At 25.0% G+C, this 23,849-nt stretch overlaps 4 non-coding genes across 4 annotated transcripts; 2 read left to right on the top strand and 2 right to left on the bottom strand.

The window, feature by feature from the left end:
• Positions 1–2,633: 2,633 nt before the first annotated feature.
• Positions 2,634–2,716, bottom strand: Trnal-uaa (transfer RNA leucine (anticodon UAA)). Its single transcript has one exon. It is a non-coding gene; the product is annotated as a tRNA-Leu (tRNA).
• A 3,653-nt stretch (positions 2,717–6,369) lies between these two features.
• On the top strand, positions 6,370–6,442 carry Trnaa-cgc (transfer RNA alanine (anticodon CGC)). Its single transcript has one exon. It is a non-coding gene; the product is annotated as a tRNA-Ala (tRNA).
• Positions 6,443–19,576: 13,134 nt separating this feature from the next.
• Trnag-gcc (transfer RNA glycine (anticodon GCC)) lies at positions 19,577–19,647 on the top strand. Its single transcript has one exon. It is a non-coding gene; the product is annotated as a tRNA-Gly (tRNA).
• Positions 19,648–23,481: 3,834 nt separating this feature from the next.
• Positions 23,482–23,567, bottom strand: Trnay-gua (transfer RNA tyrosine (anticodon GUA)). Its single transcript is given in 2 exon segments — positions 23,482–23,517; positions 23,531–23,567. It is a non-coding gene; the product is annotated as a tRNA-Tyr (tRNA).
• Positions 23,568–23,849: the final 282 nt, after the last annotated feature.

Genomic DNA, 23,849 nt, shown 5'->3' with positions numbered 1-23,849 from the left:
CCTTAGTCGAGTATAATACTTTATTGATCATAAAAGTATTTCATTACAACTAGCATTTATTAGTCAGGTATTAATGTTTTATACTATATTTCGCTCAATTTTGTTGTAATAATTTATCTTATTTGTTTTCATTACGTGAGAACAAACTTTTTTTTTCTTAATTTTATGTTTTGTTTTGTTAAAAGGATTTAAAAATGTTTTTCATGTTTCTTTTTTTTAATAATTTTTCAGTTGATAAAGTGTTTAAACTTTGAAATATTTAATTAAGCTTTCAGTGCTGATAAACTTGGCTGATACTGAGTTCAAACAAATCAAAAATTTAAAAATATGTTTCAAGACTAAGTTCTGATAAACTATGCTTCAAACAATTATTTTTAATAGGAACATCACAGACATACTGCGAGTAAGAACGCGTTAAAATTTTTTAATTCAATCACCTTTAAAGTTAGTTTTTATTTATAATTGCAAGTTGTCGTATTGTTGCATGAGTAATGATGAGAAGATGAATATAGCGAATGCTGACGGGAGAACTTCTATAAATAAAGGGAACGAGTTAATACGTTCATGTTTTCATTTTAAAATGCTTTATTTCTAACCTTAAGAAAATTTGATAAATACATCACTATTTTCTATTTAGTGTAGCGTTAAAGTTTGCACGAGCGTACAAAATTGCACGAGGGCACAAAATTGCACGAAGATACTTTTGCACGAAGAAACTTTTGCACGAGAGGATAAAATTGCACGTAATAAACTTGCAAAAACACACTTTTGAACGAAGGGTCACTTTTGCAAGAAGAAATTTTTGCACGGGTTGAATTTTTTCTTTGTATTAAAATGACTTTTTTTAATTTTTATTATTTTATTTTACTTAATTTATTTTGTTTTATTAATTTTTTATTTTTATAACAACTTTTATTAGTTGTTTTTTGTTTTAATTTTTGCTATTACTTACACATTTATGTATAAGTACTTATATACTTACAAATATATAATTTATAATATATTATATTTATAATGTATAATATAATATATATTTTAAATTATATACTTATATATATAAAATAAGTATTACTTTATGCATAATTTTTTTTTTTGGTATTATGTTAATTTATCTTATAGTTTTCTTTTGCTTTATTTTACTCTCGTGCAAAAATGACCCTACGTCCAAAACTGACCCTTGGTACAAAAGTATCTTCGTGCAGTTTTGTGCCCCCGTGCAATTTTGTCTTCGTGTAATTTTGACCTGTTCCCCACTATTTCAACTTGCACAAGCAAATATTAAAACCAAAAAAAGTAACTAATTTCAAAATTTCTAATTAATAGAGCTTTAAGATTTTATATGCCTAAGTTATAATTACGTCACAATACAATAATTGAATTTTAAACACTAAAAGCAGTAATTAACCTAGTGTTTTAGTTACAAGAGTTGTTTTTTCTTGTTGTTCACGAATCTTATAAGCATGCTAATTGTAAGTATATTTTTTGTTTATGTTTTAAAATTATATTATTATTAAGTAGCTTACATTTTACTAACCTTAACATAAACTAACCTGGCGATATAATAATTTTCCGAAGTTGATAGCTTTAAGCTATAAGTTTTATTTTGTTTTTGTTTTCTTACACATAAACGCAAGTTTTAAATAAAGTATAGCCTAATGTCTTCTTACATGTTGATATAAAAAAAATTACAGTTTTTTTCGAGTGATGATCTCGTTTGATTTAGTTCAAACAGGTGAAACATTACTAAATTTAAATTTTGAGTTGAAGTTATTTTTCAAAAAAAAATATAAGGAAACAATTTATTCGGTTGAATTTTACAATTAGGTTATTTCCAAGCCAACGAATTACCTCTAATGCAGTTGTGATAAGAAGTCCACGCCGGGACACGAACCCGTAATCTTCTGATTAGGAGTCAGACGCCTTATCCATTAGGCCACGCAGTCGGTTACGTGGTATCCAACTATCGCGTTCATATAAGTAAAACTTTGTAGCCTGTCGGCCCAATCTAGGTTAAATAACAAATAACTAGAGCAAGATGTAATAAAACTATTTATCAACAAATGTAGAAAACCGTAGATTCCATTAGCAAAAAATATTTTATTTATACTCTATTTATTTTTGAAACTTATCTATTGTTTAAACTACATTTAGTTTAATTATGTATTACTACGCTTAGTTTTTTGTAAAATCACTCAAGTTATTCCATGTATTATAAACTAAATATACTATAAAAATTACCTATGATTAAAAAAGTTTTTTTTTTTAACTTTCATACGTATTCAACCCTCTAAATATGGTGTTTTAATTTTTAAAATGTTAATTAAAATCACTACTATAACTTAAGGTAACAGTCAAAAGAAAACGAGCTTAAACTTTTTTAGTTTACTTTTAAAAACGTCTTTATAGTAAGTTAATAGCATAAAACACGTTATGATGCGTAAAATAGGATAAAAACTTAAAAACTTTCTCAACTAAACATAAAAACTACAAGCTTATAAAACTATGAACTTATAAAGTAAACTTTAAACACTTAAGTTAAATAAATAATATTTATAAGGCTTTTAAGCAAAATCTTTTTTTAGTTCAAAACTTACAGTTATAAAAAGAAAAATAATAATACTACACGTAAAAAATACTGGATGTGGGGTTCGAACCCACGCGGACAATCGTCCATTGGAATTTAAGTCCAACGCCTTAACCACTCGGCCAACCCAGTAGTCGAAGATTAACTGAGTATTTAAATTATATACTACATTATACGTAGCTTTTTTGAATTATAACAAGTAGATTTAAATTGATGAAACTAGCAATTTTTTTGGTAAACTGTACTAGCATTATAATGAATTTTCAATAAGTAAATATTAATCACTGACTAATTTGTTTACTTTTTCAAAAATTTAATTAAAACATGAATGCTTAGTTTTTCAATATTCGAAAAACTAAACTATTATCTTTGCAATTAAAAATAAAACTAAAGTCACATCAACTTTAAAAAAAATATTTAGAGAGCCAATAAAAAGTTTTTCTTACAATTAAATAAAACCATTTGAACGTATGTACAATGTTAAAAATATTTTAATTTATATGTGATCATAGCAATTTGTATAACAAAATAAAGTTGCAAGTAAGTTTTAGTTTATATGTGATTGGTGATAAAATAACACAAAACTAGTTTACTGTTCAAAGTATACTTTACATTCAAAATTGACTTTTATTTTAAAATATACTTTACGCTCAAAAATTACTTTACATTCAAAATAGAGTTTACGTTTAAAAGTGATTTTAAACGATATGTTGTCCAAAGTTAAAATTAACGTTTGATTATTATACGCTAAAATTGGAAACTTAGCAATACTCTTTAACTTAAAAAGTAACCTTTTTACATTTTAAGTGTCTTATGTAACCAACTTAAACTTAAAAACTTAAAATATTTATCTTACTTATAATAATGTTTATAGAAGTGTTCTCAAGTTTAAGTAAATAACTTATCAGTCTTTAATTTACTTATACTTATAAGTAGCACATTTTAAAAAATTAGTTAGAACTTTAAGATATATTGAAGATAGCCCAAACTAGGCACCTTTTTGTTTTTATTAAAGTAAATTTTTAGTATAAATTATTACTAATAGTTTGATAACATCTTTTGCTGTCCAATATTTTATTTTCTAGTAAGTAGATTAAATTATTTTGTTATTTTCAGCAGGAGTAAAAAAAAATTGCAACCTAAATACAAAAACGTACGATTGTGTAAGTTATAATAAGCATTATATTATATATACAAACGTCGACAAACTGTATAAAAAAAACTATACTTTTTTCATTTTATTTACTTAAATATTTGTTAGCTTAACTTTAGAACTCAATTATAAACAAAAACAATTAAAGTTAATTGATAGAAACATAACATCCAGTGAGTAAATTTTTTTAATTATTGAATACTTGGTTAAAATTGATTTATGACAAGAAACGATTCAAAAAATATTTAAATTTTAAAGTTTTAGAATTTATTAAAAAAATTAAAGCTATTCAGTTTTATCGTAAAACAGATTTTCAAACTGTTTTGCTGCAAAAAACGTATTGAAGTTACAAACTATGCAACAATCGACAAAAAATTGATAGTATATAGTTAAATTAAAAAAAAAATGTATATATTTAAAATCTTTATAAGTAATAATTTATTATTTTAAAGAAAAACAATTACAATATTTCACCGCAAAGCGGATTTTCAAACTCTAGATCTTACTCAAAAATATTTTTTTTTATCTCAAATAGAATTCAAATAGAGTTCTGTAGATTATCTTGAAGTTTTTGATTTTACAAAACTGAATAAATACACTTTTTAAATATAGTAATTTTAATTCAGTTTATAATACTTAAATAAAAATAATTACTCTTTTGTGTATGTTTTAGGTTTATTGATTTATAACTTATTTTTCAATGAGTTTAACAACTAAACTATCGAACACTACTTAAAACACTTTTTTTTCGTTGATCCTTACTTACTGTTTTATCTAATTAAGATTATATTATGTTGAATACATGTCCACCTGAAGTCGAAACCGTAACTAGTGCTTGGAAGGCACCAAAGCTAACCGTTACACCATCGATGCTTGTATTGAAATGGAGAAATTACTGTATATAATCTCAAATGAAAATGCAACTAGCTCTGTACTGCAGTCAAATGCTAGCATATGTGCGTTCAAGCGTTAATTTTTTGCCGTTAGCTCGACAAAATGATCTATAATAATGCGTTGCAAATTTTCAACGCGTTTTCGCTCGCTAGCAGAATTATACACAGTTTATCTGCTAGTTTAAGCGGTAAACTCTCACGTGGTTTAACGCTTATGGCTATAAACTTGATGTTTATTTGTAAAAAAATTTCATTTCAAGTCGTGCATTTTATTTTGTAATTGCTTTTGTTTTTATTTGTATGTATCCATACGTGTGACCAAAGAATATTAAGTTTATGATTTTATTAAAATTAATATTTTTGAATCTAAGTATGTTTTGATTAAATGATGACTGAGAAAATAAATTGAGGTGTTTATAAATGATAAAACTAACTGTAGAAATAAACTGCTAAATATATTATAAAATTTTCTAGCTAATGAAAATTTGTTATTTAAATTTATAAACTGATTTAAGTTGTGGATAAGTAATAAATTAACATATCACTATACTACAACTAAACAAAGTATGACAATAAATAAATAACTAATACTCAATAGTCACTTTAAGCTTGTAAGCTTGTCCTAAAAGTTAAACTAAAAAGTTTTACTGATTGTAATATAAATAAAGTTTCAAGTTTTATAAACTAAGTCTTCTTTTGATTAAAATTAATACTAGTTTGAGTACTATTTGATGTTTACAACAACTTTCAATTAATTAAATATTTCTGTTTTGTCACATAGTTGTACATTTATGTTTTGCTAGCTAGTAAAAAGTTGAGATATTTTTTCAAAGCTCATAAGTATATATTTTACACTAACACCAAAATTCTAAATTAATTAAACAGAGAACGTTTATTCTAACAAAGTTTGCACTCTTAAAAATACTACATGATTAAAAAATTTAAAAACCTTTCAAATTATTTAAACATTTTTTTCATTTACTAGTTGTCAGCATAATAGTAAAACTTCTATATTTTTTGAAACAATATTGTTAAAAACGAAAAAATGTATATTTATAGCTAAGTGAGATTCAAATGTTAAAACATATAAGTCTAGTTTTAACTATTTCTAAGGGTAGACCTTCAGCTAATTTAATTTAAATTAAAACCAATCTTGTAGCAATTACTTCTATATATCAATTTAAGTTTCTTTTAGGCTAATAATTTGCTAAGTATATTTAAAGTCAAATTTTTAACTTAAACAACACAATTGTATTGTACAGCATTTTTTACTTTGTACTATTGAATATGTTCATAAGCTTTCAAAGATCATCAGACCATATGCTTTCGGTAAACTGAAAACGGATTCGTCCTTATTAGGACTCATCAGTCAGTCACAACCGAAAAACCTATAGCCTTCTATCTACAAACGGTTTATCATGTTTTCACATGAAGCAACCATTTGATGGCATTGATCAGTAACTTCAGCATTGTTTTTTGCTGTACAACGTTCAATACATTGTCCACTAGGCAAGACATCTGGTACGCTCGTATCAATCAACAAAAACTGATGATCAGATGGAATGACTGAAGTCTGATGATCAACTCTTTTGTTAAACTTGAGCTTTTCTCACGGCACACGATAGTCCAGGCTTCTGCACTGCATATTTTCGCCGATTTTTCGTCGTTTGAAGCTTTCAAAGAGAGTCAATTAAAGGTACAACAAGTTTATATACGCAATATTACGCTTACTGGCAAGTGTTTCAGTAGTGTAGTGGTCATTACGTTCGCCTCGCACGCGAAAAGTTCCCGGTTCGAGCCCGGGCTGAAACATTTTTACTTTCATTGTACAAAAAGGTTTCATTTTTGTCAAACTTTTTTATTAAGTGTTTCGCTTATATTGCATGTAATTAATAAGTATATTTTTGTTTGTAAGCTGGAAGTTTAGTAAAATTTTCTATCTTTTTGGTTCTGGTTTTATTTGTTTTGCACTTTTTAAGTGATTTATTTATTGATTATTGTGAATTTAATTTTATCTAATTTTAGATCTTCTAATTTTATTTAATAACTGAACAGCTAATATTTTTGATACAAAAGGTATGTCAACTTTTATAGTTGAAAAACATAGTTAAAATAAAACATGATTTATAAAAAAAATTAATACATCGATGACAAAACAAATATTAATATCGAACAAGCAAGTTTTTTTTTATTACACATACTTATTTTTTTGTTTATAGCTTCAGATAAACTATTTGCAAAGAAAAAGAAAAAAATCTACTAATATCAAAGATACCTTATGTTTAAAAATAAGTAGTCTAAAAATTGTGAAAAAATCTTTTATTGTTAGGTTCGTAGAAGTCAATTTTTATAAACGAGAATATTAATTTGAAAAGTACAACTTTACTTAAGAAAACAGTTTAATAGATTAATATAAGTTTTATTTATAAACTTTGTGTTGTACTTAATTTTACACTACTTTTCGTTATTAAACTGACGGACGTTTCTCTGTTTAAAAAAAATTAAGACAGTTCTGCGGGTTCATCAAAGTTTTCCAAGTAACTTTGAAAACTGTTACTTGGAAGCTTTAGATAAATCCGTAAAAACTTTTTAACTTCATTAACACGGAGAAACGTGAGTCAGTTGAATAAAAAAAGTAGTGAGCAAATTGTTATTTTTCTGCGAAATTATTTCGTTAGCAAGTGTATTTGAGTTGTTTTAATAAATAGTTAAGTTTAATAAACTTGTCATAACAGCAATTCTAAAGCATTTTACGTAATCACTAAGTGTTTCATGTAGCTTTAGGTATTTAATTTTATATTTATCTTGGTTCTCTCACTATACATATTTTTATTTAAATAAAATTGGTTTTATAAATAATTTACGACTCATGAAAGTCTAATAAAAAACTGTTACAAAAGATATTCGGTATTTAAAAATTTCAACATGAAAAAATGTACAGATAATTTTAAAAGCAATCTATTTTTATTAAAGATAGATTATAGCATTCTTATATGTCATTTATAAATTATAATTAACTAATTTAAGAAATAAATGATATTATGACTTTTATATAAAAACACTGAGTCGTAATACTGTTTGGAATTTTCGTTTTTAAAACGTTTATTAAGCTTTATTTATCAAATTAGTACGACACTGTCAAATAGTTTGTTGTTTAAATTAGACCATAAAAACTTAAATTTTTGCTATTTTCTTGTATTGTAATACAAAAGCCTATAACTTGCTTGATTGAACCATAAAGCGTTGTCTTTTATTTACTTATATTTTTACTACGTTAATTTAGTAGCGTACCATTAAATTATATTTAGTGACTTGCTTAAACTAAAGTTTAAATAATTGTTAAAACAAAGAAAAAATAAAAACCTTTCATTACATAAATTACAAAGCAACTTTTAGTTTTAAATATTACTACATGAGCTTGTTTTATATTTATAACTGTGGCTTAATTTGTACATATTCTAAAAAAACAAAAAAAAAATTTTGCTTGAAAACATTTTACTTTATACATTTTGTAAACGTTGTAATCACTTTAGAATTTCAAATATCTTAATATTTACTAAATATAAATTTAAAAAAAATAGTTACTGAAGTTTAATGTTAACGTGAAGTTAAGTTTATTTTTATGTAATCAACGATGTATATTCAACTTTAAGTTTCCATTTTCTTTACTACTAAACAATTTTAGCTGTACTAGTTTAGTAAGGTTTAATTACAGTTTTAACCTAAAAATTTATAGTTATTTTTTGCTTCTACATTCTTGCATTTCGTAATTTGTATAAAACTTAAAACAAAACTGTTCAAATTGTTATGGTTTTACAAAAGGGTTTCACTCTAATCAAATAATACTTAAAATATAAATAACTAAGAGCTTATCATTATTGTTTGTTATTGTTTTTATTTTCGAAAACTGTTTTGAGAAATTGAATTGATTTACAACATTCACAGATGATAAAAGACTTTAGTTGCACTGTTATTTAAATTTAGTTGAGAAATTTCTGTTATAAGACTTTTATTAATAACGTGTTATAAAATTAGTTTTAAAAATATAGATAAGTAAAATAAGACTTAAGCTGATAACTATTTAATGTTCTTACTAAAGTAAGAAGTAATACGCAGTAGTAAAAATAAGTAGAAGTTTACACTACTAACCAATACAATTTATACTATCAAAAAGTATAACCAGCCTGGGATTTGAATCCAGGACTTCCCTCACTCTGAAAAATCACAACTACAGATTAACGGGCCACTTGGTAAATGAGACTGTATTGCATTTATAATCTTGCCAACCAGTGGCGTAGCGAAGTATTTTGGTCAGGGGGTTCGCAATTGTTTTCTCAAAAAAAAAACCTAAATTAAAACTTTTGTAATAAGCTATAAATAGATCTTTTTATAAGTAAAAAAGTTGAAAAAAAAGTCAATAAGTGAAATAAGTTCAAAGTAACTGTTGTAAAAATTACTTATACATTACAAAATTAAACAATTAAAAAAAAGTATAAATTTCATTACAATTACTTATACTTGCACAAATGTAAACTTATTAAATAAAAATTGTTTTTACTACTAACAGTAAACTTTATATCTTTAAAAATGATTATATTCAATAAAACGAAAGTATCTGTTTTATTTACGAAAAACATATCAATCTCTTTAATATACAATAAAACAGTGATAAGAACACCTCATTGCACATAATTTAAATAAAAGTACACAGAAGTTAAAATAGATCAACTTTATAACTGTTATTACAGTTTATTACAACTTTGTAAAATAGTTAAAGATATGTTTTTTAAATTTAATTCATCTGATTGGACTTGTTTAAAATAATTATCACAAACAAAGTTTATTTCTCATAGACCGACACGCTTTTTCTTGTATGTTTACAAAAATGAAGATCAGAAAACTAGCAGTAGTCTTAAACATTTATTGTAGCATAAAAAAAACTTGTAAAATTGTTTAATTTTCCTTTAAGCGTGTCGTATTTTTGTAATTTTTTTGTAGAAAAATAAGCTGCCATAAGGTTATACTACAGCGGTGCACTAACTAGTTGCGTACTTTTTGAGTCTAAAATCTTATGAAGTTAATGAGGTAATAGAATTTTTCCTTATGGAGTTTTTCATCAACACCGAATCAGTATATTGGGTAATTTCTCTAACTTGTCACCAATGGGTATTCAAAATTTCGTTTAACTTTTCGAATACTGGATAAACATAGTTGAAAAAGGCAAATTAAGCAGGAATAAAAAACAATGAAGGATAAAGATATTACATTCTTTTTTTTACTTCTTTTCGTTTTTTTGGGTGGCACGCATGCTCCAGTGTCCCTCCCCACGCTACGCCCCTGTTACCAACTATAAGTTAGAAAACTGCACTTCAAGATACCTTAAACTATTTCAATTATATTTTTTACAAGTAAGATAATCGCTTCACAGTCTTTAAAATACTTAAGAAGTATGAAAAATAAATGTAATTTCGCACTTATCTGAAAATATTAATTTAAGCATTTTTTAAAAGCTTACTAAAAAGCTTTAAAATAGATAATTTATTTAAAATAACTATAAACACTATTACATTTTATACCACTTTAGTTTTGTATCTTAGGTAAGAAAATAATACATATATCAAATATAAGCATAACCTAATTAAAAAGGTTTTGTTATTTATCAACATTTAAAAAACAACAAAATTTTCAAAAATACTACACGTTGACTTCTTTAACCTACAGGTGATTTTAGTAAACAAGTTTACATGATTGTGTATTAACAACTTATATACTTAACTTAACTTTCATGTGTTTAAAGTGTTACAGCTTGAAAGCTTTACTTGAAGTCTGAAAAACATTTGTTATTTATATTAAATAAAAATTATTTTATACTTAAAATAGCATTTATTTATCAATTTAGTATACTAGTTTCATCATGCATTTAAATAATATACCATTTTATGAAACGTAAATTGTTTTAGTATTAATTTATTTTTATAAGATTACTCGAAAATCATTAAACTTTTGTGCTACTACTAGACTAAAAAATGTGTGTAACAAGCTTTAATAAAATTTTAACTGAACAATTTATAACAGAACAAAAATATGTGGAGGTATAAAAAAATTTGTAAATATTTTTGTTTTTGTAACTGACAACAAAAACAAAGTAATTCAAACAAGTAACTTATTTACTAGTTTAAATTAGACTGTTATTGTTGCTAGACTACACAGAAACTACTTTTAAACATAATTTAGATATAATAAAAAATTGCAGTATGTGTTGTTGCTTATTTAAGTAAAGCTAAGTACTTTTATAAAATAATTAATTAAGGTTAACTATTAAGTTTCTTAATTTTAATCACAACTAGTTTTCGATACTTATACTATGTTTGAATAAGTAACCATATAGCAGCTGAAAAATTTAACTGTTAACATAATGTTAATATTACAATCATTAATTTAAACAAATTTAAATTTAAACAAACAGATTAAAACAAATAAGCTTAAGATTTGAAAAGAAAGTTTTTTTTTCTGTTTTAGTTAAAAATATTTGGCTTACGCTGAGTTATATTTTGAGCGAACGTTCAAATTTCATAATTACATCAAAAGAGCCTTAAGTTCTAAGGTATAAATATAAATTGAATTTTAAAGTATTATTTTACTTTTCTTAAAAAAGTAAGAAACTCAAAAATCGTATGTTGTACATAGAATATATCAGTATTATATAAAACATGAACCAAACCGTTAAATTGTTAACCGGTAATACACAATAAAAGAAATCAATGAGAGTTTGAATTAAAATTTATCAAATATGTAGCTGTAACAAGACTTTACTGCAAGTGCCCGGCTAGCTCAGTCGGTAGAGCATTAAACTCTTAATCCAACGGTCGTGGTTTCGAGCCCAACGTTGGGCTTGGTTTCTTTTTGTTTTTTGGTGAATGAACTATCTTTTGATAATAACATTGTTTTATTACAGCTGATTTTGTGTTTTTTATTTATTTTTTTTAATATCAAACAGAATCTAAAACAACATATTGTTTAAGCAGGGTCAACAGAACAATATTTATGAATGTATATTAAAAAGAAAATAGGTACAATTTATGACCTGTTTTTTAACGATATTTTCTAGTAAATATAACTACTAGTTAACTTTAAATGGTAGTACATAATTAAGTAGGTGAGCTTGACTTTTGATTTTTGACTTGACTACTAAACCATGAAAAAAATACAGTTATGTAAAAATTAAAAACAAGAGTATTAGTACATTCCAACAAATAACTAGCTACTCGAATTTTTTTTTCAATATCTTGTATCTAGTCATGAAAATAATTACTGAATTACTTGCTTACTACTTGATTCAAACTTTATAATTTCAAAATAAAGTACAGTCAAAAATTGTATATTTACATCACTAGTCATTCTACAATTTTTATTAAAGTTTCATAAAGCTTGCTAAAATTAGTTTGAAATTATTCATTTCTACTTAAAACATTTACATCATTCCATTCTTACATGCAAAATATTTCACTACTGTACCAAAAATACAAAAGTGCGTCGAACCCGGAACTAGTGCTTGGAAGGCACCAATGCTAACCGTTACACCATCGACGCTTGTCTCAAGGCGAAAAATTACTGTTTATAAACCCAAATGTCAAGGCAAGTAAATCTGTAGCGCACTCGAATGCTAGCATATGTTCGTTCAAGCGTTCATTTTTTTGCCCTTAGCTCGACAGAATGTGCTATAATATTTCGCTGCAAATTTTAAACGTGTTTTTGCTCGATAGCTTTGACGCTCGTTGAAAATAATCACGTGGTTTAGTAAACTGCAAACTTATAGAGACATTTTGCTTGCGTTGAATTTTAATTTACGTTGTTCGTTAGCTGTTGTTTAAAACTAATTCGGTAGGACTTTTTATGTGTACTATTTTATGGGCACTATTTTATGTGTAGAATTGCTGCAATCAATTCTGCCTATAATTTGATGTGATGTCATTAACATTATGTGTAGTATTTACATGTTGCTGCAATTAAGTTGCTGCAATTAAATGAAAAATAAAATACTGTCCAGGCCTTATATAAAGATTATGGATAGTTTTTGTTGTTTTAAAATTATAAACAAACAAATAAAAAAACTTGAATACACATAAACCAATAGTTTGATTTATTTGTACATTTATTTAAATTATTTTTTGTAAACTGAAAAAGTAGTGGCTAGACTTATTAAAAGATTATGGATGTGTTTTTCATTTAAGATTTAATAAAGAAAAAAAACTTGAATACACTTAAACCAATTGTTTGATATAAAATTACGTTTATTTAATTTATGTTTTTTATATTAACAAAAGCAATGGCGTGGCATATTATAAATATTTTGAAATTTTTATTTATTTAAGATTTTATAAACGTAATAAAAAAATTAAAATTGAACACACATAAACCAATTGTTTGATTTATAGTTGTATATATGTAATTTATATTTAGTAAACTTATAAAAGTAGTGGTTTGCTCTTATGTGTACTATTTTATGGGCACTATTTTATGTGTAGAATTGCTTCAATCAATTATATTCAATGGGTTGTATTTAGATGTTGCTGCAACTAAGTGAAAATTAAAATACTTTCTAAGCCTTATATAAATATTATGGATAGTTTTTGTAGTTTTAAATTTATAAACAAACAAATTAAAAAAAACTTGGATACACATAAACAAATAGTTTGATTTATTTGTACATTTATTTAAATTGTATTTTGTAAACTAACAGAAGTAGTGAATAGACTTATTAAAAGATTATGGATAATTTTTTTATGTAATATTTAATAAATAAAAAAAGCTTGAACACATTTAAACCAATTGTTTGATTTAAAAGTAGACAGTATTTTATTTTTACTTAATTGCAGCAACATCTAAATCAGGGTTTCCCAAAGTGGGCGAAATCGCCCCCCTGGGGGCGATTTTAGTATTTTGGTGGGCGATAACTAGTAAGGGGGCGAAAAGGGGGCGATTTTAAAATTTTTGGTTTTCATAAGATTTTTACTTTTTTTCTTGCTATTTTACTATTTTTAGCTTGCTATTAATTATTTGACCCTGAGGTAAAACTTAAACAAAAAAATTTATTTTATTTATGAAAAAAAAAAGAAAAAAATCTTGTGATTATGACTCCTACTTTATAATAAATATTATATTTTCATTTATATATTTCCATATTTAACATTTACTAATATCATAGACGATTGGAATCCCTCTCACTATTTTATAACCTGACATATATGTTATTTGGGGTTATAAATTGTTTGTAAAAATCTATGTTATTTATTACTAACTATCACCTCATGATATTTCCAGTTGCTTTTTGAAAAGTCACTAAGTTAGACTAAGAAATAAAACTATACAGGGTTGCCAATTTACCTAGAAACCTGGAAAAACCTAGAATTTGACAATTTAAGCAAAAAAAAAACCTGGAAAAAATCTGAAATTTTTAACAATTTTAACATATTAAGTAGTAAAATTTAGGTTTGACACATAAAAGCTATCATATAGATAAAAGTATGGATCCCTTCGAGGCAAATACTTTTGAAGTATACTACTTACAGGAAACCTTCTCAGACTTACAAACTGACCTTGAACTTAAAGTAAATTCTTCCAAAAAACGATATGAAAGCTTTTGGACTCAACAAAAACTAAGGCAAAAATATCCAATCATTTTAGAGGAATTTAGATTGTTGTTTATAGCTTTTCCTTCTAGCTATGTTGTTGAGAAAGCTTTCAGTTCAGTTATCAACATCTTGAGCAAAATATCTAATCTAAATATTTGTAAAGGAGGTGACTTGAGGCTTTATTTGACTTATTAAGAATCAGATTAGAAAAACTTGCAAGCAGTCATATTCCTCATCCTTCAAATTATATTAGACTTCAGTAGCACACATTATTTTATGAAAGTTTTTTAATTTTATTTGATCTTTTGAAGTATTTCTTATTTAACCTGGTTTGTATTGTATTTAAGTAGTCTTTTTATAATAACAACTTTATTAAGCTATTTATTCTAAAACAGGTTTGCATAATGCCTAATAAATATTATTTACGGTAGACTTCCTCTTGAGTTCGCACTTTTTACCCAAAAAAAAGTGCAAATTTATATTTTCATAAATTTAACTAAAGTAAAGTCTATTACTAACTAAATATTAATAAAACAAAATATATATAATATTTAATAGCTTATATAGATCTTTTTTTTTTTAATGAAATTTTGTTTTATGTTTTAGTGGATTTCATGGATATTCATAACATCATTGCGTATAACATATTGAAATTTGTCATTTTGTAAAATAAAATATGGTAATAAATTTCTTAGATTTTTTTCAAAGTGCGAACTCAAGCGGTTTATTAAATGGTTTATGTTTTAAAGATTTTAATAATTTTATTTTGACCTGGTTAATTTTGTAGTTGATGTTCGTTGTTTTACATTACACTAAAAGTTTTTATAGCATAGTGATTAAAATATTTGTTTGAAAGACCTTTATTTGACAGGTTTTTGTTATTACTAGTTTAATCTGTGTACAACTTATAACACTATAAAACTATTATCTGATTGTAATATTTTGACAACCATTAAAGTTTTTATTTCTAAAAAGATTTTTTTGGTTTTAAAAGAGTATAAATTTGAGGTTTCTATTTGAAATGACTTCTACTTTTTCATTTAAAAGTTTCTTAAACACAATTTTATTTTCTAACTTGATTTATTATTGTTCAAAAGTTTATTATAATATAAGGAGTTTTAAACTATTAATACAAGCTTTTTGTATTAATAAAACGTTTTGTTTTATCTGAATTCAGTATATATTAGCAATTAGAATATACTTAGTTTATTTTAATACTTCAACACTAGCTTTTAGTTTTTCACTATTTTCCTCTGTTAAATTATTGTAGGCTAATAGCTAGAAAAAAAACTTTTTAAACAGAATTAAATAAGCCATCAAAAAGACTGTTACAGTTACAAAACAAAACTTAAACCTAGTTAAAAGTTTTTTTAATTGATTACTTTCTGTTCACAGAATTAACTGTAAAACATTGGATTTTTTTTTCGAATTTAAATAAAGAAAAAAATTGTTAGAATTAAGGTTTAGTTCCCTAAAGATTATTCCAAGTCAAATGCTATTTCATGGTATTCTACTACAAAACAAATAGTTTAAAAAGTTAGAAATTAAATTTTTAACTTTACAACTAACTTGCTTACAATATATCTTAGCATTGAAATTAGTAAATTTACTGCATTAACTGAAGATGTTGATGAAACTACTTTTCATGTGAGATAATCAACCAGTCGGTCAAACTTCCTTTAACTAGATCAGAAATAATATTTTAATATATATTTCATTATGTGTAAAATAAACTGTTAATTCTTTTATAGTTTTGTAACCTCTGGTATAGATACTTTAAAAAAGCCTATTTATAAAGTAATTTAAGTATTTTGTGCGGCTTAAATAAGTTACTTAGTATTAACTTCTAACTGTCCGAAATTTGTTATATGAGATATTATTAAAATGTCAGGTTTAAGTTAAGATTTCAGGTGGGTAGTGACGGCTCAGATCCAGTCGCAGATCCAGTCGAATTTCGACCCGCTAAGTAAATTGAAAACTACTTGTGCAAAATAAATAAATTTAGTTTTTGATATCTAATATTTTGATATACGCTTTTATTTCGTTTTCAGTTCACAAAAGTATTTCCTAGATCACAATAATACTAAATCATTTTATTACAATTTTGCTCGAGTTTTTTAATTTTCTTATTTGTAATTTTTCTAAATCATGCAGCCCGCAATTACATTTTTTTAACGAGTTGAAAGTAGAAAATATTTTTTAGTAAATATGAATTGCTGACTACAAAAGTTGTCCACCACTGACCTAAAAGTTTCAATAGTTTCAGAACAGATCATATTTAAACAGGATTGATTACAGATTACTCAAGGCTTTTTAATAATTAAGTATTTTAATACACTTTACTGGGCTTCTAAGAAAAAAACTGTAAATTATTTTCTTAAGCTCTGTAAACTACTTTGAACACAAAAGTGCGTGCATAAGAAGTACAAGACTAAATTACATTTCGAACACAACTTTTTTTAGCTCAAAAGTTTGTACTCAAAAGAAAAACTACTTTGTAAAATCGTGGGGGGCGATTTTTTTTTCAAGTTACTGAAAAGGGGGCGATTTAGTAAATGAGTTTGGGAAACCCTGATCTAAATACTACCCATAATTTAAATGAAATCACATAAGTTAATTGAAGCAATTCTACACATAAAAGAGTGCCCATAAAATAGTACACATAAGGCGAAACCACTACTTCTATAAGTTTACTAAATGTAAATTACATATATACAACTATAAATCAAACAATTGGTTTATGTGTGTTAAATTTTAATTTTGTTTATAAAATATTAAGTAAAGAAATATTTATAATATTTATAATATGCCAAGCCATTACTTCTGGTAGTATAAAAATATAAAATATTTAAATATACTTTTAAATCAAACAATTGGTTTAAGTGTAATCAAGCTTTTTTTTTCTTTATTAAATCTTAAATAAAAAAATTATCCATAGTCTTTGAATAAGTCTAGCCACTACTTCTGTTAGTTTACAAAATACAATTTAAATAAATGTACAAATAAATCAAACTATTGGTTTATGTGTATTCAAGTTTTTTTATTTGTTTGTTTATAAATTTAAAACTACAAAAACTATCCATAATATTTATATAAGGCCTGGACTGTATTTTATTTTTATTTAATTACAGCAATATCTAAATACTACCCATAATTTAAATGAACTCATATAAAACTATGGGCATAATTGATTGAAGCAGTTCTACACATAAAATAGTGCCCATAAAATAGTACACATAAGAGCAAACCAGTACTTTTATAAGTATACTAAATATAAATTACACATATACAACTACAAGTCAAACAATTGGTTTATGTGTGTTCAATTTTAATTTTTTTATTTTGTTTACAAAGTCTTAAATAAATTTTTTTTTCAAAATATTTGTAATATGCCAAGCCATTACTACTGTTAATATAAAAAATATAAATTACATAAATATACTTTTAAATCAAACAATTGGTTTAAGTGTATTCAAGTTTTTTTCTTTATTAAATCTTAAATGAAAAACACATCCATAATCTTTTAATAAGTCTAGCCTATACTTCTGTTAGTTTACAAAATAAAATTTAAATAAATGTACAAATAAATCAAACAATTGGTTTATGTGTATTCAAGTTTTTTTTACTTGTTTGTTTATAAATTTAAAACAACAAAAACTATCCATAATATCTATATAAGGTGTGGACAGTATTTTATTTTTCATTTAATTGCAGCAACTTAATTGCAGCAACATGTAAATACTACACATAATGTTAATGACATCACATCAAATTATAGGCAGAATTGATTGCAGCAATTCTACACATAAAATACTACCCATAAAAAGTCCTACCCAAACTAATTAGTGAATTTCTTGACGTCATATTTAAGTTTTAGCTACTATGGTTTTTAAAAAAATTGTTTATAATATAGAACTAACGATGAATGGTGTTAATAGTCTAATCAAAAATTAAGTATTTTCCTACAGCTTTCTTTAGGTGAAAAAGAATACCTTAATAGCTTACGCTATCAAGAATAATTATTATATACTACATTTCAGATGAATCATAAACAAATACTTGTTGAATTTTTTTTTCAAATATAAATACCAAATTCTCATTAGCTACAAAATTTACTAATTTCATTAAGTTATGTTAATTTTAAAGCTATGGCTTAAATTTTCTTAATTTAGTAAAGTGTAAATAAAATTCTCATTCTCATAGCCACTATTTAATTTATAATCTAATAAAAAAGCTTTGTATGAATTAAATGTTAATTAAAGATTAATCGTACTTATGAAAGGATTCTATCAACTATTTTTTATTATACAGATTCAACTACCATAACCTTACGATTTTTAATGGGATGAGAAGATTAAACTAGGCTAAATATTTTTATCCCAGTATAATCTTGAGCATTTTGTAGAATAGTTTACTGAACGACAAAAATAAAATACCAAAAGTGTTTGGTCCTAGGACCTGGTGCACGAAAAAACGTTTCTGTTATCGAGTCGTACACTACAAATAGAATATAATTAAGGACCTTTCCAAATAAATACATTAAATAAGAAAGAAATAGTTCCCTGGTTTTATTGGTCATCATCGTGCTTACACAAACGTAAAAAAAGATATACCTATTAATGTTTCATTCACAAATTTTACTTACTGCTTATGTTATGTTTGAATGCAAACATTTTAATTGTCTAAACTGACACGTCTAAAAGCATTATTAATTTTTAGTTTTGTTTTTTTTAACAACCGGCTTCTAAAATGTTTGACAAAGTTAGATATTAAAGTGACAACTTGGTTTTAACAAAATTTAAGTAAATTTTGATACTTTTACAAAATTTCTCAACTTTTTTCTACTAAGCTTAAGTAGTTGCAACTGTAAATTTGTTTCAGTTTTCAACCAAATAATGTCTGTTATTATTTAAATAAACGAAAATAAAATGGTAAATTAGTTTTATAAATAAATAAGCTAGTTTTAAATTGTGATATACAAATTTTGGTTAGTGTTACTATCAAAATTTTCTAGTTTGTACATGAATTGTTTTACTGTAATAAAGATAAAACAACATTTTTAAAATAAATATTCTATTTAAAAATGGTTATAATTTAAAAATGAACAAAAACTAAATATTTAGCCGCTAATAAAATAGTTAAAAAAAAGTAAATACTAAAATGCACTTATATTCAAGTCGCATAAGATCAAAGCTAAATGAACACTTGATTGTTTATATCATCACAACAGTTGCTACTTTTGATAAGCAAATGCAGATACGCTGCATTTGATAACCACTTGGTTTATATACTATAAATTTTGAAGTTGCAACAAGCATTGTTGGTTCAGTGGTAGAATTCTCGCCTGCCACGCGGGAGGCCCGGGTTCGGTTCCCGGACAATGCACCTTTACTTATTTGATTGAATATTGTCTTAATTTAGTTTGTTTTATTTTTTCTTATCACATCCGAGAGACTGAATTATTTAAAAAAGATTTTTTTTAATTTCTTTTCAACAAAAAAAAAGGAAAACTTTAAAATTTACTTTTTTAAATTTTTTAACGAGTTTCCCCTAAAAACTTAAAATTTATTATTTTGTTTTTTTATTAAAGATAACGAGTTGTTTTATACAACAATAATAACCAGCTTAACAGTTTTGTTTATTTTTCATTACTTACTGCTTAATTTTTCAAACTATAAACCAGAGAACAAATTATAATTGTATGTTTTTTGAGCTCGTACTTTATACACAGCCAAAAAAGTGCAAATTTATCTAAATTATTGTCCTTCATACCAGTGGCGTCGCGTGGTACTTTTTTTAGGTGGTGCAGAATTTAAAAAAAATCAAATATTTTAATAAAAATATATTTTTACTGTCAAGTTTAAAAACAACTGAACTTTTGCTACACCTGAAGATAAACTTTGCTTTCAAGGGCATAGGGGGATAAAACACTTTTTTCACAATTTGATCTTATTTTATGTAGTTTTTACTAAGCTACAAGATGCTTTTTACAGATTTTAAAAATTCAGTACATGTTTTAAGATATAGCCAGTCAAAGTCAAAGGCAACAAAAGGTTCATAATGGGAGGCACAAGCTAAAAAAGTGTTTAAAAAAATGTTTTAACCCCCCCCTCCTTCCCTTATGCCCTTAACATCTACTTTAGAATTATTTTACTGAAATTACTTTATACAGTTTTAATTTACCTACAAGTCATCTTTTATCAATACTAAAAATTCATTAAAATTTTTGAGATATGGTAATTCACAGTCAGAGGTACAAATGAATCCTTATTTTTATAATATAAACTCAAACAACAAATAAATCAAATCACTAAAATCATATCTTTTTTTTTATAAGTTGGCCTCAAAATCTTTAAATGTTTCTTTTATAAAACAGAAAAAAAATTGCTAAATTAGATATTTAAAACACCAAAAAAAAAGTTATAACAAAATTTTTTTTTTGTATATATAAAAATATATATTGATACTTAAAAATTTAAAACTTCTCTTCAACAAAAGTATAAAATTTTATAAAAATTAGGATGAAAAAGTTTAATTAAAAATTGTTTTAAAAATGATGGAGAATATAGGTTTTCAGTAAAATTGTATTTTTTGCTGTTTTGGTTTGCTCCTTGTATAATAAATCATTGTACTCTCTGGCTTTGACTGGTTGTAACTAAAAGTTTAATTGGAAATTTCAAGTTTATTAAAGAGTAACTATTAGCTTTCTGAAAAAGTTAAAATAAGAACAACATGTAAAAAAGTGCCTATACACCCTCCCCCCTTACCCCTCACTAATTTGCACATTTTTTTTACAAACATTAAACATTTTATAAACTTTTTTTCTAATTTTAATGTTTTTTGTTGGAGTTTTAAAATTCAATAGTTTTTTAAGGGTATCTTTTCTTTACATAATTTTAATTTGTTTTTCATTTTGATGACAGTATTTTTGTCAGGAGCTCAAATTTTTTAAGTTTAGTTGTGAGGCTGTTGAACTTTTCATGAATTTTAAAGATAACTTATAAATATGTAACCATTATAGAAGTAAAAATTTGGTTAGTTAGTTTTTATGTGGCCATAGGAGTAAAACACTTATTTTTTAATTTTAAATAAGCTTGTTATTTTCAGAGTAAAAATTAAAACTGCTTTAGTCAGCCTGAATATTTTTCTAATTTGGTCTGTTTTAATTTATCTTGGGTCATCTTGAGTTTTTAACATTTCTAAGTTATCCTGATTATGAGGCAAGGCAACCATGTTTTAACAATTTTATCTAAATTTTTTGCTTTTTTTATGAAAAAATTAAACCAAAAGTCATATAAAGTAGAGGTAGACTAAATTTTCCTAAAATGTTAAACTACTCTAAGTAATCAAAGTTTCTAAGTTAAGGCTATTTACTTTATTTAAATATGTGATTGTTTAAATAATACTATTTTTTATTTAATATAAACCTAAAATATTTTTCTGTAAGAGTGAACTAGAAGTTTATAATAAACTTCTTAATTCTTTTTTTCAGAACTTAAATTTTATTATTTATTTTATTAACTTTATGATAACAATAATCAGTTATAGTTAAGTTTATGTATGCAGATTAAAATAAAAAATCAAATTTTTAAGAATTTGGTGATTTAGGGTTTTTATCTTTTTTTCAAAATATGCATTTTATGACAAATCTTTTAATAGAAGTGATCTGTTAAATTTAAAAAATCATGTGGGTACATAAACTCAAGTTTAATCCTTTGCAGTAGCTTAGCTTTGTTTTTATTTTATGTTTACAATAGCTTGTAGATGATACTTAAGCAGTCCTGTTTTAGGGAATTTTCAACTTAGCTTACTTACCGCAAGATATTGATTTTGCGGTAATTCTTGAAGAAATTTTGCTTTTTTGAGTTCATTTGCGGCAGTCAGCTAAGAGTTTGCGGCAGTGAAGTGGGCAAAATGGTCGTTTTCAAAACTGAAGTTTTAAAAGAGATTTCTTTCAAAAAAATAACGAAAACGTTATAGATACTTTTTTTTTCTTACAAAATTTCAAGGTGATGCAGTTGCGGCAGTGCAACACCCCACGCGACGCCCCTGCTTCATACTATAGCTAAATCTAAATTACTAGTTATTTAATATATAAACCAGAGTCTCTGTAGTCTATTAAGTTTTTAAATGACTTTTGATTTGGTTTAGAAATTATTGAAAGTCATGATTTTAGTTTTTCTTCCTGGTCTTATTATATCACCTCTAATTGTAAACTATGCCATAAATACTTTTCTATGATAACTTTATATAAACTAAATTGTGATCCAAGTTTAAGTGATTTTGAATCTAAATAAAAAACAGTTTCACTGTTTTTTATTTTCTTTTAACAACTAAAACTTAGTCCGGCTTTTTTGAAATAATTTTTATTAATGTTTCAACTGTGTTGTACATGATTAAGAAAATCATGTTTTGTTTAATGCATTTGAATAACTTGCTTGGTGTGTTTATTAACTTTGTACTAATTCGTATTAGTTTTTATTTATTTTAACTAAAAATGTTTAAAACTAAACTTCTTGACACTTATTTAAAGGAACAAGTTTTTCTTAAGAATAAGTTACACTTTCTACACAAACTTTTTACTTAATCAAAAAGTTCGAACTTAAGCGGCAGAATTTTTACATTTAAAATTAAGTATCAAGGTTATTTGTTATTCTTAGCATTGCTTTTTTGTTTTTGTAATCCTAAAACAATGATAGATCAATCGGCTTTTGTTGGTTACCATTAATATATAAATGGTGCAAGTTTCAATATTAACGACAGAACTAACTTAAAAGTATAACAATTATTTCAATAAAGTCTTCTAGATATTTGTTTTTTGAAAATAAAAGATGACAACAATTAAATGAATTATTTTTATAATACTGCCTTTAAATACTTCATTAATAATTTTTAACAGTAATGTAAGTTTTATCACTAAAAATTTATTTCGTTAAAGAAAAAACTAATATAAAACAAGGAGTTTGCCTGTTTTGGAAAAAAAAAATTAAACTACTAATTATTATTGTGTTTAAATATTTGATGTTTTGTATATTTATCTAGAAATTTAGTTGTTAACAAACTATTTAAATTATAACATGTCTTTTTAGTGAAATACTTCTTTATAAAATGATATTTCAAGAAATAGTTAAATTTGTTGATTTTAAAAATAAAAAATGTCAAACAAAACATTATTTATATTAATCACGAAAAACATAAAGTTTGATGAAACTAAAATAGTCCTTCGAGCCGGAGTCGAACCAGCGACCTATGGATTTCTAACAACTTGCTACAGTCCACCGCTCTACCAACTGAGCTATCGAAGGCGCTGCAATAATGCACAAATTTGTGTTTATAAACGTTAGTGTTTGAAGCACTTGTGCACTTAACAATTGATTTTGTTTATTAAGTACATCAACACGGCATATTTTAACATAAGTATGCTTTTAAAGTTGAAAATTTTTTGATTGCTTTTATCAACTCACTAGTATGGCCTTATGCGCTTCTACTGTTAAGTTAATATATGCGTACCAATTGAAGTCTTTAAAGCTTAAAAATTTCTTAATACCAATTTACAAACAATATTTTGAGAGTAGACTTTTAAAATA

The sequence above is a fragment of the Thalia democratica genome, chromosome 2 (assembly GCF_965202585.1).
Source record: "Thalia democratica chromosome 2, ktThaDemo2.hap1.1, whole genome shotgun sequence".
NCBI lineage: Eukaryota > Metazoa > Chordata > Thaliacea > Salpida > Salpidae > Thalia > Thalia democratica.
This window is presented reverse-complemented; position numbering and strand designations above follow the sequence as displayed.